We start from the raw sequence: 17,843 nt of genomic DNA on the forward strand, positions 1-17,843 counted from the left end.
AGTGGAAAGAGCTTTCAGGTCACAACTTATCCACTTTAATGTACTGCATCGAGATGAATCACCCCCCAGGAACGTCCAGCCCTCCCTGTCTGACCGTAACAGGAGCTAGGGCTGGCTACCTTGACGTAGAGGCCTACATTTGGCCAGATGACTGGTACCTTCAACACCATTCAGCACATGACAGGTTTGCAGGGATTTTGGCCCTAGGATAACAACAGATGGTAATATAGCAGGTAATGGAAAAAAACAAACAAAAAAAACAAGATACTGCCAAACACACTGACATAGATAGAGAGAAGATTCACCCTGGGTTACTAACTGAGACAGTATTGACTGGAGCTGACCCCAACCAATTTTGCCCAGAACTGCTGAACTAGTTCTTCACACCACCCAGCCTCCTGGTTCTGCTGGTCAATGCCACTAGTTTCTCTACACATAGTTTGTTAGGTCAGTGGACTTCTTCGCTCGTCATTCAGGAGAGGCAAAGGGACACTGCCACAGTCCCATCTGCCCTTTGGCACCACAGTGGCTTGGCCAATAAACCTCGCCAGAATCAAACCAGCATCCACCAGGCACATCTCCAGCCAAAGTACATCACCCTCTCTTCCTCTTGCTCCATGCTGCACGCTGTTGAGCTTTTGGCACCACTGAAAGCTGGTTTATAACTTGAAGTGTGATTTCTGAAAGGCCACTGAAGTCTCATTAACCTGTCATGGTGGATCAAAGCCAAGGAATTTGACAGATCAAAAGTGAACAAAAGGTAGCAGAAGCAGTAATGGCAACAAGAGCCCTGCCCTCCTTCACCAAAACCAGATTTCTCCCTGTCTTCTTTCTCACCTGAGACTAAACAATGACCATCACACTTTTTTGCCATCCCTCTTGCACAGACCAGACCATCAACTGTGCTCAGTACCAGTTAGATTGCCACACATCAACCCTCACTCATGTTGTCACACAACCTGAAGCAGAGACACAGAGCTCAGGCACAACACCATATGGGGATGAATCCTACCTGACTGAAATCTGGCAGTAGGGAAGGCAGGGACAAAGGTGTCAGTAATACTACAAGTTAAAGCTGGGTAGCCCAATAACCAGTTAGAGCAGATAAGGAGTGATGGGTTTCCTCTTTTGTCTCAGGTAATTTTTTTCTGTATAGCAAATCCTTCTCTCTCCACGTGGAGTCAAGAGCACATTGTGTATGTGCAATCACATGTCTCACCCACACCCACACCTGAATTGTTCAAATTAGAAGTGTCCATTACTGCTCACCAAAAACAAGGAGCACCTTCTGAACAAGTCTCCTAACTGATGAGCACAAGCCTAACTTTACACATTCCAGGAAAAATGGCATAAATCAGGGACTAAACACCCAGCAGTCCTCCTGTTCAAGAAATGAGTCTATTTCAAATCCAGTTGGACTACTTAGAGCATGCATGCAGAGAAGCACGGTCAAGATCTGTTCCCTTCAGATCACTCAAAATTCAAGATATTCAAAATACCTGAAAGCAAAATAACTTTCAAGACCTGTGGCAACCAATGAGCTTTCTCCTTGTTTTTGCCAGGGCCAACACTTGCAGCCTGTGCAATTACACAGTCCCCCCTCTTTGTGTTATACAGAAATCCCATCTAAAAGGCATTTCAGTCGACTGCTGAAGGCAACAGAAGGCCAGAGTGCCTGACCAGAAAGGTCTGTTTCTGCCTGTTCTCTCCAAGTGTTCATTGCATTTGTTTCTGCCTTGGAGATGGCAGAGAGACAAGCATCCCTGAGTGAATAGCTTCAAGAGGCAGAGCTGCCCCACTGCAGAGGGTCCTGTGTGACACCTTCCTCACTTGTGCCCACAGCTTAGAGAAGCCCACAGAGGTAGACAGAGGGAGGCTGAGGTCCACTGGTTCGCCTGATAATGGACATCACCTGGAGAAGAGAAGGCTCCAGGGAGACATTATTGCAGCCTTTCAGTACTTAAAAGGGGCCTGTGAGAAAGATGAGAACACACTTTTTAGAAGGGTCTATTGCAACAGGAGAAGGGGTAATGATTTTAAACTAAAACAGGGGAGATTCAGGCTAGGAAGAATTTTTTTTTTACAATGAGGGTGGTGAAACACTGGCACAGGTTGCCCAGAGAGGTGGTTTCCCTGGAGACATTCAAGGCCAGGCTGGACGGGGCTCTGAGCAACCTGATCTAGTTGAAGATGACCCTGCTCATTGCAGGGGGTTGGACTAGATGAGCTCTGAAGGTCCCTTCCAACCCAAACTATTCTATGAGGTTGTTGCTCAAGCACAAAGTTAACGGTTGTAAGTGACCACACATGCCACATGCAGGTGGCAAAACCACTCAGCTAAGAGACAGTTCACTCAAAGCTGCAGCACTGTGATCGCCTCAGCTCTTCTGCCTGGATTTGGAGCCTGTGAACTCTTTAGTTCCGCAACTGCCTTTTTGTCCCTAGCCTGTACAGCACCTATGACAATGATGACACCCTGCTCCAAAACTACGGCTCCCAGGAGCTGACAACACAACTAACTAGCATTTTTGTACATAGCCACAATCTTTCTGTCCAGCTTTAGATACATATAAAATCCCTCTGGAGGTTTTTAGGGTTTTATTCTCCCCCCCCAGCTCCGCCCTGTCTGCCACAACATTCACACATACACATGCAAAAGAAAAAAAAGAAAAATCCATCTGTTAGTCAGGCCAGCTGCCTACAAAATGCAGACAAATTAAATGGACCTAAGTGTCTGTGCTCATCACGAGAGCAGGCTGAGGAACAGCACACAGCAGCAATTCAGAGGGTATTGGTCTGAGTGGAGTGCTGTGAACAATTTCCACATTTTCAGTAGATTCTCAGCCTCTTTTGCTATTTGAAAGAGAAGACAAAGCACAGCCCAGCAGTTAGTGCAGTGCTACCTTGGACGTGGAAAGACCATCTGGGAAACAGCCTAAGGTTTCTCCTTGACACCTGGGCCTTCACCGCCCAGCAAAGCACACTCTCTATGGCGCTGCGTGTTGCACAGCAGAGATAAGCAAGAAAACAGGTTAGCTGGGAGACGTGCACGCACAAATATAAGATGCCCAGCTCTGCCCTGGCTTGCTGCTGGCTCCGGAGGCGGCAAAGCCCGGCTGGAGGCAGCAGTGCCCACCTCGGCTGGCACAGGGCACACGCATGGCTGGTGGCAGCTCTCATCCCCACACCAAGCAAAGGCCCTTCCCGCCGGGCGGGCGGCCCCGGCATTTTGGGGGATCCCTCCCTCAGCAGAGGGGCCATGGGGGAGCGGCATGGAGAGGCGGGGGAGGTGACGGATGGCTCCGGGAGGGACCGGCCGGCACCGCGGGCGTACAGAAGCAAGCGGCCAGCGAGAGAAAATGGAGGGGCGGCTGTTTTGGCGGGAGGGCAGCCCGGCCAGCCCCGGGAACCCTCCGCGCCGCCCCGCTTGCATCATGCAAAATGGACGCCCCGCGTGGAACCGGGGCCGCCGCCGCCGCCGCCGCCGCCGCCGCCACCCGCCCGGCCCGGCCCGGCCCGCTCCGCTCCGCCCGCCGCAGCGCAGCCCCGCACTCACCCGCGGCCCGCCGAAGGGCAGCCTCGCGCCGGCGGGCTCAGGCGGGAGGCGAGGCGGCGCCACGACAGCCCCTCGCTCCCCGCCGCCGCTTTACACCTCGGGCGCGGGCCGCCCGGCCCCGCCTCACGCCGCCCCAATGAATGGGAGGCGGGCGGCGGGAGAGGCCGCCGCGGCCCGGCCCTTCCGGCAGCCGGGCGGGGCCCTGCGGGCGGGAGCGGCCCGGGGAGGGGTGGGGGGCCGGGCCGGTAGCAGGTGGGGCAAGCGCCTCAGCAGAGGGAGCGTGGGACGAGATCCAGGTTTAAGCACGTAACCGGAGAACCGCGTGGTTGGGCATGGCCACGCGTGGCCTAGGGACAAGGACGAGGTCACCTCCTGGAGGGGCTTGTTCCTCAAAGGCAGGTGACAGGGAAACTGCTCACACCTTCAGTTCAGCTTGTACTGAAAATCTACTTATTCTTTACCCCTCGGACTCTGAGAATACGAGCTGAGGGGCTGGGCTGGACTGAACGATCCCGTCAGTCACAATGCTGCGCTGACAGCTGATGAACTTCTGCAGAACATGTCCCACCAAGGGATGCCAGGATTAAAAAATCAAGACAGTTAAATTAAACAGAATTCCATGAATATAAAACAAACCATTTCAGAACAAATATGAGGCCTTGGTACTGATTTTTAAAATGTTCTTTAAGCTTCAATGATTGTTTGCTGCTACACTTATCTATAGTCATGCTGAATAAAGCTATAGCTAAATGGAAAGTTAAATGTATTCACAAGGTGTTAATGTCTACATCTTATTTTTTGCAGCCTCTCAGAGACGGCAAAAGTAACTACAAATAGCGCTATGCCAGAAACTGGTTTCTTGACCCACAATGTTGCTTTGGCATGCAATGTACTGGTTCGTTCTAAAGTGGTCACAGTTGTTGATGACAAGGGGCTTTGTATTTGAGTATGGCATGCCTTTTGGTCCATGTGAAAACAAGTTTGAATGTTAAATATTTTCTGACACTTTGGAGTTACTGTTGCTCTTCCCATTTTCTTTAGGTCAACATATGGTTCATGGCAATACTGTACAGGTCTAAAATCTCTTTACAGGAAGTAGTCTGGTGGACTTGGATTAGGTTCTTGACATTGGCTCCCATGAAGCACCGTGCCCCCAACCAAGGAAATATGCTGTTGATGAAATTGCCATGGCTGTCCCCGAAACTGGGACAAAGAGCAAAGAAGAGCTGTAGATGTTGGAAGGGGAACAGCATGAGGTCTATGCCAGGCTTGGTTAAATCCCGTTTCCATAACCATTCATAAGGTCGGCAGGGTGGGACAGCATGTGAACATGGATCTGGAAGAAACTGTCCAAAATGAAGTAGAATTCTAGAATGGAGGAGAGTGATAGTTAAGGAAAGACACGCAAATAAGCAGTGGGGAACAGCTGGCTGAGGTCTGGAGATTACAGTGTATCCCGAAAGTCCTGTGAGACTACTGCAGGATACTAATGGTGCCCTAAAAAACCTCACAAAAACAAAACAAACAAACAAAAAGCACACACACAAAAACCACAAACGAACAAAAAAACCCACACCACAAACAAACAAGCAACCCCCCCCAAATTCCTCTATCTTTATTCTAGAGCATCTTGACAGAAACTCATGCAGGACGTAGAAAGAAATTATGAAGCTATAATCAATAGTGCTGAAACCTCAGCTGAAGTGCTGTGCTTATTTTGACATTTAACCATAAAGGAATACACCTACTTGGGAGAATCCTGAAAAAAAGACTGATAAGAAACACATTAATGAAAAGCTGAAGGAGTTGGTTTTGTTTTCCAGAACAAAGGCAGAAGAGTAGAACAGTCCTTCAGTGAATAAGCAGGCAAAGACATAAACAACAAAGCAATGTCTGTTATGACTGCACCACGCTCATTAGTGATTATTCACTGGAAAGGCTGGAGGACATTTTGGGGTGAGCATTCACAGAAAAACTTTGAGCGATGTTTTGCTGCCATGTTTCTGTAACAACCGCTCCACACAAGATGAACAGCTATACCTGTCGTGTTGCAGTCCACTTCTGCCTGTCACTGCCATAGAGCCCTGTTTCATCTCCTGTGGTTATTAATGGATGTGGTTGCATAAATAAAGGAGCAGTGGTCTGAGACTACGGCTCCTAAAATTCTTCAGGAAAAAGGAAACCTCTTTTATGCCAAACTGAGGTACCCAGGAACACCAGGTACAAATCAACAGGCAAAAAACAATGAAACAATTGCTCTGGGATTTCTCTTCTTTTTGCTAGAATTACGAAATTCTGTATTTAAAAATAATTTGTTGCACCTTAATCATTCATTGCTTTTTGATTAAGCAGATAGTTAGCCTGTCCTAGTTCAGTCTAATCTGTGGAAATGAGGAAGGGCATTATTCAGTGTTCTCTTCTATCCTGGACCTCATGGCTGCAAACGTCCAGCTAAAGGAGAGGCTGCAGACCTTGCACGGGCTGGTCATGTCTCACAGTCAGGCTGTCTATAGGTGTCCTGGATACTCACAGAAGAAGTCCTGTCTGCTGATGGGGCTGCAAAGGTCACACCTAGAATCATAGAATGACCTGAGCTGGAAGAGACCCACAAGGGTCACCAAGTCCAACTCCTGTCTGTGCATAGGACAACCCCCAAATTCACAACATGTATCTGAGGTTGTTGTCCAAATGCTTCTTGAATATTGTCAGGCTTGGTGCCATGACTACCTGCTTAGTAGTCACACCTGAACAAAACCGAGGAGGATCTGAAGCTGTGTGCTCACAGCTTGGTGGTGGGAGGTGCCAGGTGGCAGTTTTCATGGTGTGCTTCTTTGGATTACGTGAACTTTGTGGAATACAAAAGGAATGGATGGGAAGGAAAGGAAAGATGATTCATTCTGCAGGTCAGGTTCTTTGCAGAAGATGTGGCAACATCAACAGCTGAGCAAGTGGAATTGTTGACATCCAAGCTAGTCCCCCAAGCAGACTTCATAGCCAACAGACAAGGAAAAGCCTAAAACAGGTCAGTTGAACCCTGGGAGTCCCTAGTTTATTCCCCAACACTACAGCAAGCCTGCAGCAGTGAATTTAGCAGCTGTTATTTGTGTTACAGACATCCACAATTAGTTAAAATTAGTCCCATTCCAGAACTCCTTTCTGGAGTCTACTCCTGAGGCTCAGCCTTTGTCTAGCATTAGCTCCAAGGCTGGGATTTCTGACAGAAGGTCACCATGAAATAAAACAAGCTATGTGAATGAAATACCACGACCGATTGCTCCAGTACACCCGCTATTGTTTAATTGAGAGGTGATGTTATCACGGTCTTTAGTATTTTAGTTGTGTACAATTTAGATTCATCCAGCCTATCCTGGGGGTAGATTAAAGACCTTGAGGAACATCTGGATACAGTGGCAGTCACAGATATAAGAGATACATCTATTCTAACCTTAGGCATCTACAGTGCAGATATCTCCACATGAGCACATCATAACAGCTTCTCTTAAAATCAGTGAACAAAAGCAGGCATTTGTGGAGCACAACTCATAAATCCTAAGAAGGGCTGCCTGGACCAGAGCAATAGTCCATCTAGACCAGTGTGCTGTTTCCTGAGAGCAGTCCAAGCAGATCTCTTGGGAAACTATGATAAAGCAAACACATGAAGATGCTTCCTTAAAACACTCTCTTGATCTGCAGCAATTTGCAACCAAGAGAGAAATCATATATTTGTGTGTAGTAGCCCTTGATGTCCTTCATTTTCCATTAAATTCTCCAGATTCCCCTGATCCCATGTAAAATCTTAGCATTTACAACATGCTGTGACATGAGATTCCATTGCTTTACTACAGGTAGATTCAAATACATCATCATTTTGTTTCTTTTCAACCTGCTACTTCCTAACTTTCTTTTCCTAGCTCTGGAAAAGACAGTGAACAATTGATTCCTATTTCCATCTCTGTGTTCTACAGGCTTTTATATGTCTTTATCATAGATATTTAACAAGACCTCCCTTTCTAGTCTGGGAAGTGTAAGATGAATACTGTCTCGTCTACCACAATAGCGTGGTAGAAAAGGCAATGTGGTGGGCAGACCCACTGTGACTAAGCAGTTGAACATCCCCTGCAGAATTTGTCTAGCCAAATGTGAAGATCTAAAAGAATGTGTACCAGGGAAAACAGAGAAACTGTGGAGGTGGATCAGATATTCAAAAGCTTTGGCTTCGCAAAGGCCAGGCACCACCTCAGTCTGGGCTCTCTCAGCATCATGTGGGTTGGAAACCACCATGGCTACAGAAATGACAATACCTTCCCTTTCACGAACACTCACAAACCAGCCAACTGCCTGGTGCTAGAGAAAGGAGGTAGGGCCCGCTCCCCAACGTAAGGCAACACAACCTCCAAAGTTGTGTGCTTTGTGTGCCCTGGAACTAAAATGTCAGAGCAAGAGAGGAGGGTCTGGAAGCTGCACTCGTTTCCCATGCTCAAGGGCTGAAGCGCAGCTCTCCTGCTTCCAAGAGTAGTGTACCAGCTTGGATTTTCCTTTTTCCAAATTACACCTAAGTGTGTTGGAAGAAAGCATTGCAACAAAGAAACACTGCCTTTCAAAGAGCCCAAATGCTGGTGGTATCTCTGCTCTGGATCAGGTGGTCCCTCCCAATTCCCACAGCAGTTGAGTCTTACTGGGAGCTGGCAGATGCTCTCTTAGAAATGTCTTTTTGATACAGTCTGGCAGCACCTCCTGCTAGCTGCCGCTCGCTTGCCACAAGGCGAGTATTTGCCATGTATGGCAGAAGCCTCTGTCCTGAGGGCTCCACAGTGCTGGTTGCAAAGAAGCTCTATTGCAGCCCACCAAGACAGTCCATGGGCTGGAGGGTGGAACTCCACCTTGGGGGCTCCCAGTCCCATCTGGGGACATATGTTATGTTTGAGGAAAGTGTTGCTCAACCTGGACATTTTAGTCACCCTTATGGTCATAATTAACAGCAGGTGAGTCTCTAAAGCAGTTTTAAAATGTACCTTATTGCAACATACAGAACAAAACAAATGAAGCCCGATGATCTGTTTATCTGTCTGTTTTCCTCCTTTTGCTTTGTTGTGGGAGTTACTTGCTCCTTTCCAAGTTATTCAGCCATACTTCTGGCAAATAAATTATTGAAGGTTAATTACAAACAGGTATTTCCATTTCAGTGTGAGGATCTTCTTTCCTGCTTTGGCCAGAGTGATACTCTCATGCTTCATCCTTTCTGATTTATTCCATTTCTTTTTTCTCTGCTTGTGCGTTGATTAATCCAGAACTAGTTCAGGGATGCAGGAATCAAAGGAGATGCATCAGACAAAGCTGATGCAACAAAAGTGGGGCCGAGACATCACCTTGGAATCAGAAAGTGGGTTTTGAAGTCCTCTTGGCCAAATCGTATCCCTGCAATGCTGAAAACAAGATGAGGTGTGACTGCCAAGAATGGAGTGGCTCCAGACTTAGGACAGTGAAATGGCAAGAAGTGTCCTCCATGCATTTTCATAATTTTATTATAAAACTAAAGAGACATCTTAGAATGCGCTTGGCCAAAGCTGTGGGAGGAGGTGGTGTAACACAAGGCTTTTTGTACTCATTTACAGAGGACTTTTATCTGAAACTACCACCCTTAATCCCACCCTTTTCTCTGTAATCTTTTCTTAAAATAACCAGAGCTAACATCCTGTTACCGCTTTGGGTTAGTCGCGTTCTTAACAAAGTTGTTCTTATACCTGCTGATATGCTGGGGCTAGTTTTCTCATTCAACTTCTCCCTCTTTTTTTTTGTTTCCCCATTGGGATTTAATGGTTGTAGTGGGCTTCCTTCAGAATCCTGTGTTTATTTGGAGGGAAGCAGGCCATGATTTTATTGGAAATTCTTAGATATAATTCATGTGTTTTGTGCGCACTGAAAGCGCCAGAGATGAAAACGACTTTTGTACTTTTTGCTCTTGAAAGATAATTGTTTCTGGCAAAGCCATTTAGCATTTTCCAAGCTGTGAAATGATATCACTCACAGGCGAAGCAGGGAAAAGGCTGCATGCAGGCATGCCAGAGGATACTGAGAAACGCTAAAACAATTTTCTTGGGAAAACCACAGTGTCTATGACATATGTTGCCCTTTTGGCTTTGTACAGTTATTAAAAGCTGAGGAATAGCTGGGATTCAAATGGACTTTCCATGTGTTGCACAACAGGTTGTTTAGTTTTCATTTTCAGGGAATTTTAATGGGTTTTTCCAGTGAAATTTGAATTACATCTTTAAAGCCAGTAAGAAATAAATCTTCCGAAATAAAGTATTCAAGACCTACAAACCATACAGCTATATAGTCTTCCCATAATTGACCACAGTCTTACTATTGACATCTGGTAAGTTGTGTTACACTTAGCAGATTCATCACATCTGATAGGCACAGCAAGGAACTCCAGCTGATCATGTCCTGGACCCCATCCTTCTGTAGCTGATCCTCTATATACCTCACTCACTGGCATGACAGGACCAGATATTTTTTCCCCCTGCACCAAGTACAGCTGGTTCCTGACAAGCTGTGCTCCATGGGAGAAGGACCCTCACCACAGAAGGACCCTCATCACCATCTGTCACAGGACTCACCTTGTCACACTCATCTGTGTACGGGAGACAAAGACACCTTAGAAAGGCCTTGTAACCTCCCCTGGGAACACATCAGAGTCTTGACGAAAGTAAAAGTGGATAAAATACTCATTTTACCATCTGAAGAGACACCCTCTGACTCTACTGAACTCGAAGTAGCCATTGAGTGGTTTTCAATCTAAACTTCCACCTCTAATTACATGCTGGGATTTGTCCATTCTACTTGGCCAGGCCTTCGTCTTCCTCCTAGTTAGTGGAAAACCTCTTCCTCAGGGTCAAGGAAGAATTAAATGTGATAATAACTTTTCCTAAGCAAATGAGAGAAAAAAAAAATTGTATGATTGATTTCTTTAAACTTAGGATGCAAGGGGAGCCAAATCTGTCTGTTTTTTTTTCCATTGTAAAGAGTAGGGCCAGGCAAGAAGCATCCCAAAGTTCAGCCTCAGAGATAAAGCATTCCTCCAGTGAAAGTAAGCCCTAAGTTTAAAAATACTGGTTCAAGTCACCCTCAGGTTGATCTATGGGTCTTTAGTATCTCAAATAAATGTGTTAATGGGTGAATTACAGGTGAAAGAGAAATTCTAGATTTTTTTTGTTTCTTTATGTCTCAAGACCCAAATCAATTTCACCCCAGAATTATGCATAGAAAGAATTTTATGGTTGCCAAAACTGTGTTTTAGGGTGAACTAAATTATTTAACCCACATAAAGTCCTTCCAGTTCCAGTTCGCTTCCTCATATGCAGTCATACCCTGACAAATTTCAACTGAATTTAGACAAGAAACAATTTAATTTCCTTGCTCTCAGCTCACAGGCTCCACCCAAGTCCTATGGTTTTCCCACTTGCTCTCCACAGGTAAAACTCTCAGCTGGGAAACTAGAAGCAGCGGCAATTACCTCTCTTTTGCTCTCCTTTTCTGCAGAGGAATCTTGCACTCCTCTGAACCTAAGGATTCTGCTTGAATGGGTGGATGTGAGATGCTATGCATCCTGCTGTCTAGAGAACTCCTCCAGCAAGTCAGACAAGAGCACATTAAGTGGAGACAGATCTAAGATTATTTTAGATACAAGAAACTTCAAAGGTACTATGTAGGAGATTCCTATCAATTTATGAAAAAAAAACCCAGTTACCCAGTTGTTAATGGCCTCTGACAGTACACGACTGAGGTCATCCAAGGTATCTTGGATATTTTAATAGGGCCTGTAGCAATAGGACAAGGGGTAATGATTTTAAACTAAAACAGGGCAGATTTAGGCTAGATATAAAGCAGAATTTTTTTACAATGAGGGTGATGAAACACTGGCACAGGTTGCCCAGAGAGGTGGCAGATGCCCCATCCCTGGACACATTCAAAGCCAGGCTGGACGGGGCTCTGAGCAACCTGATCTAGTTGAAGATGTCCCTGCTCATTGCAGGGGGCTGGACTAGATGAGCTTTGAAGGTCCCTTCCAACTCAATCCATTCTGTCATTCTATGATTCTATCTCGGTAACATCTCAGTCATTTAGATTATCCCAATCTCAGAGGCTAGACTTGTGCTGCTAAATAAGATGGGTTGTGTCCTGTTCTCTCTCCTTGAGGGCAAGCTGCACAGTATAGCTTGCAACCACGCAGCAAGACCCTCTTCTCCTCCAAAAAAAAGTCCAAAGCAAGATGGCCACCTCCAGATATTTCACTGGGAAGGGCAATCCCATGCTGTCCCATGAACTGTGCCCAGGCATTGCCTGGGAAAGGGCTGTCAGGCACACACCGTACCTGTGGCAGGAACCATTAAACATCGGGGACAATCACGGACTGGTGCAGCACCTGAACCATCAACCATGTTTTATTTACTAACATAGGTGTAGCCAGAGAGGCTGAAGCTTTGTTACAGACCTAGAACCAGACAAGATCGAGTTTTGGAAAGCTGTCTTTGGCCTTTCCTCATGAGCAGCTCAGACACCACAGAATTTGTGGTAGATCTTAGTCCTGGGAATGTAACTTTCTCTCGATTACTATAAGAAGGAGTAAGATGTGTTCAGCATTGTGAATTTTGTTCCCAGAGACAAATTAACTTCCTGGCATTTCAGCCCCGCGTACCCTCTTGGATCTGGCCCTTGATCTAAGTGTAATCCAGATCTGTTTGATCTCAGTCTCCTACTCTGTACACAGCAGCCCTACTTCCTCCTTTTTAATTTTGTTTCTACTTATAAAGATACTACACGTTTCAGCACTTATCTTCACAGATCTTTTCAAGGTCTAACTCAGCTTGACTTCTGGCACTTGCTGCTGAATTCCTACGTTTTCTGACCTTCAAAACATAGCTGCTGAGACTGACTGACCACTTTATCCGTTCCCATAGACTGTTTACACCTGGCGTCCTTCCTTGAGCATTCATTCATCCAGGTAACTCTGGAGAACTGCCTCATTCATTTCATTTCATTTTTTGTTTAGCATGCAAATTCCAGAAATATTTTCTACCTCTGACATGAACTCTTCTACTACTTCATATGCAATCCCTGAGCTCATCAAACTGACTCACTTGCTTTTATTAAATTGCTCAAAATTTTCCCTGTGAGGCAAACAAGCAAACAAAACCAAAACAGCACAAACCCAAACCCAAAACCAAGACAAACAAACAAAGCAAACACAAGTGTGTGTTTCTGTAGTGTAGTGGTTATCACATTCGCCTAACACGCGAAAGGTCCCCGGTTCGAAACCAGGCAGAAACACCATATTTTAGGGTCTTCATAAACGACTTGGACACAGGACTTGGGAGAATAAATAAGTTTGCTGGTGACACAAAAGTGGGGGGAGCTGTTGACACTGCAGAGGGATATGGACAAATTGGAAAACTGGGTAATCACCAACTGCATGAAGTTCAACAATGACAAGTGTTGGATTTTGTACCTGGGACACAGCAACCATGGCTGTACATACAGACTGGGGGATGAGGTGCTGTAGAGCAGCTCTGCAGAGAGGGATCTGGGGGTTCTGGTCAACGGCAAGTTGAACATGAGCCAACAGTGTCCCTGGCAGCCAAGCGGGCCAACTGTGTCCTGGGTGCATCAAGCACAGCATTGCCAGCCGGGCAGGGAGGTGATAGTCCTGCTTTGCTCTGCTCTGCACTGGTGCGGCCACTGGTGTGACCTGGAGCACTGTGGGCAGGTCTGGGTGACACAGGATAAAAAAGCTACTAGAGAGTGTCTGGAAGAGGGCTACAAAGGTGGTGAATGGTTTGGAGAGGAAGCCATATGAGGAGCAGCCAAAGTCTCTTGTTTGTTCAGCCTGGAGAAGAGGAGACTGAGGGGAGACCTCATGGCAGCTACAGCTTCCTCACAAGGGAAGGAGGAGGAGGAGCAGGTGCTGAACTCTTCTCTTAGTGACCAATGACAGAACCCGAGGGAATGGCAGGAAGATGTGCCAGGGGAGGTTTAGGTTGGACATTAGGAAAAGGTTCTCCACCCAGAGGGTACTGGAGCACTGGAACAGGCTCCCCAGGGAGGTGTCACAGCCCAAAGCCTGACAGTGTTCAAGAAGAGAGTGGACAACACCCTCAGACACGTGGTGTGAACTGTGGGGTTGTCATGTGCAGGGGCAGGAGTTGGATTTGATTCTTGTGGGTCCCTTCCAACTCAGGACATTCTAGAAGTACTGTTCTACATGTACTATTTGAAACAGCGAACAATATTTTTTTTATCCTTTTTTATCCTTCTTTCCCGTTCAATTTTTATGTTTTCAACACTGATCCAAAATTATATACTGCAATTGGTTCTTCTATAATATGTTTGCTACTAAAACTACATGCAAAATACATCCTCTTCTGTTTGTGGGGATAAGCAACTGTAATATCACATCACTTTATTCTTGAATTTGCAGCTGGAACATTAAACTCTTGCATATTGACAATTCACAGCAATATTTATTCTTGATACTACAGAGACATTAGAAGTCTAGGGTTTTACAAAAGCGGCCTTTAACACCATGCTGGTTTTCCTCTTTGCCATGGTTTCCCAGAGGATTTTGACTCAACTAATTCATTTTTTTTCCTGCTTTGTCACAGTTTTCTTTATCGTCTGTTACAGTATCATCATTCAGTAATGATCAAGCAGACAAATCCAACGCAGGGGATCACTGGGAAAGGAAGGGAGAACAGTACAGAAAGGATTGCTATGGCTCTGCTTTACTCACATCTTGAGAACTGTGCACACATCGCAAAAAGAAGATACCAGAACCTGAAAGGTTCAGAGAAGGGCAGGATGAACACTAAAAATATGGAATGATTTACATGTAAGGAGTGGCTGAGTAGGCTTGACTGGTTCAGCTTCAGAAGGAGATTACTAACTTCAGAAGATATGCTAACAGAGCTACGAAATGGTCAGTGGGAAAGGCGGATCCCATGATTCAATAGAGAAGGTGTTCTCTTCCAGAACAAGAACCACAAGCTATCAAATGACACTAAGACGGGATCAAAATTAGGAGGAAGAAGTGGCACTGGTCATGGTGCCAGGTGGGTTTGTGGAGCCCTTCAGCAAACAGCACTGAAGATGCAAAACCTGTGCAGGGGCGTGGGACAAGTGCTTGGCAGAGGGGTCTGTCAGAACTACAGACAAACTATGTCAGACTGGGGAAATCTCCTGAACTGAAAATAGACAGAAACTGGGAGAGTACTCCCAGGGGAGTACAGCCAATACCTGCTTGTATACATATATATATATATACACACACGTATATATATATATACACGTGTGTGTGTGTATATATACGTGTATATATATATATATACACACACATATATATACATAGAGAGATATATATATACACATATATATACTTGCGCTGCTTTTACTTTTCACTGTGCATCTCATAGCTGCTGCTAGAAGCAGGGTACTTTGGAAGACAAATCCTCAGTCTGAGCCAGCACAGATATTTTTATGTGACATATTCTTCCATACTCAAATCTTGTTTCTTTGGTCCTGTGTCTTGCTAATATACATCCTTGCAGCCTCTTCTGCTGCTTTTCTTTTTTTTCTATCTCAGTCCTCACAGTAATACAGATTTTGTTATTTCTGTCTTTCTACCTGAATTAAATAGAATCATAGAATTGTTTAGGTTGAAAAAGACCTTTAAGATAATCAAGTCCAACTGTCAAATCCACCTTTAAACCATGTCCCTAAGAACCTCTTCTAAATGCCTTTTAAACACCTTCAGGGACAATGACTCCACTACTACCCTGGGCAGCCTGTTCCAATGCCTGACAACCCTTTGGATGAAGAATTTTTTCCTATTATCAAAACTAAACCTCCCCTGGCACAACTTGGGGCCATTTCCTCTTGTCCTATCACTTCCTACTTCAGAGAAGAGACCAACACCCTCCATGCTACAACCTCCTTTCAGGCAGTTGTAGACAGCGATAAGGTCTCCCCTCAGCCTCCTTTTCTCCAGACTAAACAGCCCCAGTTCCCTCAGCCGCTCCTCACCAGACTTGTGCTCCAGACCCCTCACCAGCTTTGTTGCCCTTCTCTGAACTCTCTCCAGCACCTCAATGTCTTTCTTGTAGTGAGGGACCCAAAACTGAACACAGGACTCAAGGTGTGGCCTCACCAGTGCTGAGTACAGGGGGACAATCACTGCCCTGGTCCTGCTGGTGACTGTTTCTGACATGTCCCTCCTTGAGCAAGATCACACGTCGATGTTAGGGCTCCACATGCCTCCTCCGGAGGAGAAACTTGTGGCTTTCCTTAATTTCCACACATCCCCTGATAACCCTGTCAGCCTGTGGTAAGCCAAATTCTTGCTGCCCCTCTGTGACTGGTCCGTATGATTGTTTCTGGGTGTGCGACTGCGGTCTGTGAAAAAAAGCCAGGAAAGTCACAGTGCAAGCGAGGAGACTGTGACGGTGACCACTGCTGCTGGGATAAGTACAGTGCAAATTAACAGAAAGCGGTTAACTGAGTCCCGAATGGAGCTTTGTGGCGCTCACGGGCGCGTTTCCTTCCCCCTTGGGCCCCTAGGGGTTGGTGAGGCGGGAAGGGCGGCAGCCCCCGCAGGCCCCGGCACCAGCGGCCTCCCGCCGGCACGGCCGTCCTGCGGCGCCCCCGTGCGGCCCGCCCGGGCCTGGGCTGCGCGGCCTCGCTCGGGCAGCCGTGCCGGGCAGGGACCGGGGGCAGAGGCCTCCAGCCCCTACCCGCGCCCCGCGAAGGGCGGCTGCGCGGCCTCGCTCAGGCCTGGGCTAGCAGTGCGTGTTGCCGTGGCTTCGCCTTCTCGTCATCCAAGCCACTGGGCCAGGCCCCAGCTGTCCCCTCCGCTGAGATCCCCAGGGGTTACGGAGGGCTCCTGTGACAGCACTTACCGCTGTCCTTAAGGAGGGCAGCCCCTTGGTTCCACGGCTTGAACTCCCACTCCCAAATCTTCTGCTCCCCTTGGAGGAACCCGCCCACAAAGAGATTTGGGTACGAAAATCCCATTATTTCAGTGAGATGTTGTACCTAAATACCTCTGTAGGTCCTAATTTCTTGCCACATTCTCCAGCCAAGGTGGAATTTCCCGTTGGGTTGATGGAGAAACTCCCCAGCAAAACCCCTACAAATTCCCCCTTATTGACATGAAAATAAAGAAAAGAGAAAATCCCACCCACTGTAGCTGCTAGGCACTTGCATTTTTTAGAGGTGGTGGTTGTATTTCTCAACCAGAAGTTATGTCACACCCATGATGCAATGCAGTAAACATGTAAGGGGAAAACCATTCCCACCCAAAGCCTGCACTTTGGTGAGACTATGTGTTTTGGTTGGCTTAAACAGGATGCAATGAGTTTGGAAGGTGCTGCTGGGGCTAATGCAGCCTTACAAGTCTTGGCCGGGTCAGGTGCTGAGCAGGGAGACTGCCAAGTCCTGCTAACACCACCAGTGTGGACAACACAGTGGGGAACCTGCTGAATTCAAGCAGTCCCAAGGCTGGCTCTTGGTGTCATGAGAGCAGTCTTCCTGCATGTGGCCTTGAAGAACAGTCCTGAGCATCCTTTTCCGTATTCGAAGGTTCCCAAATACGGCGTATTGTCTGCAAAAGAAGTCACTATTGCAGCTTTTAATTGAACCTGCTTAATTATAAGAAAGGACACATGGACTTTGAAATTTGACATAGGTCAGTCCTTCCCCCAAAAAAATTAAACACCATCTAGAAATAGCCTTTTGTTCTTCCCAGTGCTCTATGGGGAGTGGTGTGTGTCCTCCGCAGCTCATATTCTTGTCCCTTGCAACTGGACCTCACACACGTAAGCCATATATTATTTGGGCTTACAAGTTTGCAGTCTGTTCTTCTCAGATTTTTTTCCTCTGAGTTAATTGCTCTTTCTTTGCCTGAATTCCTCTACCTAGACACTGTTGTCCTTCAGAAAACTGTCCACAGCCTGGCCTAGATCTCATAAAAGACTTGTGCCACCACTCCTACACTAAAAGGTGTCAGATGATCTCCTCTGACACCTCCAACAAACCTTCCCCCTGGGATCTAAAATCTCATTGCTTCCTTCCTTGTTTCACCCTCCCTTCTACCGTCACCATTAGCACACCTAGGCATTCCCGCAATTAAAATCCCTCCTCAAAGAGCCTTACATGGCCAGTACCTTTCCCCGTGTCTACAGATCTGCATGCCTTGGACAAGGCACCTTTTGTTCTGGACAACCTTCAGCAGCCT

At 46.6% G+C, this 17,843-nt stretch overlaps 1 protein-coding gene and 1 non-coding gene across 2 annotated transcripts in view; one reads left to right on the forward strand and one right to left on the reverse strand.

Annotated features, from left to right (window-relative positions):
• Positions 1 to 3,714, reverse strand: part of SLC7A1 (solute carrier family 7 member 1) — a 47,917-nt gene extending 44,203 nt beyond the window's left edge. The window contains exon 1 of the mRNA XM_065050982.1: positions 3,557 to 3,714. The gene's annotated coding sequence lies outside the window, so the exon portion shown is untranslated. The remainder of the gene's footprint in view (positions 1 to 3,556) is intronic.
• A 9,099-nt stretch (positions 3,715 to 12,813) lies between these two features.
• Positions 12,814 to 12,886, forward strand: TRNAV-AAC (transfer RNA valine (anticodon AAC)). Its single transcript has one exon. It is a non-coding gene; the product is annotated as a tRNA-Val (tRNA).
• Positions 12,887 to 17,843: the final 4,957 nt, after the last annotated feature.

This window comes from Columba livia, chromosome 1 (genome assembly GCF_036013475.1).
Source record: "Columba livia isolate bColLiv1 breed racing homer chromosome 1, bColLiv1.pat.W.v2, whole genome shotgun sequence".
NCBI classification, from domain to species: domain Eukaryota; kingdom Metazoa; phylum Chordata; class Aves; order Columbiformes; family Columbidae; genus Columba; species Columba livia.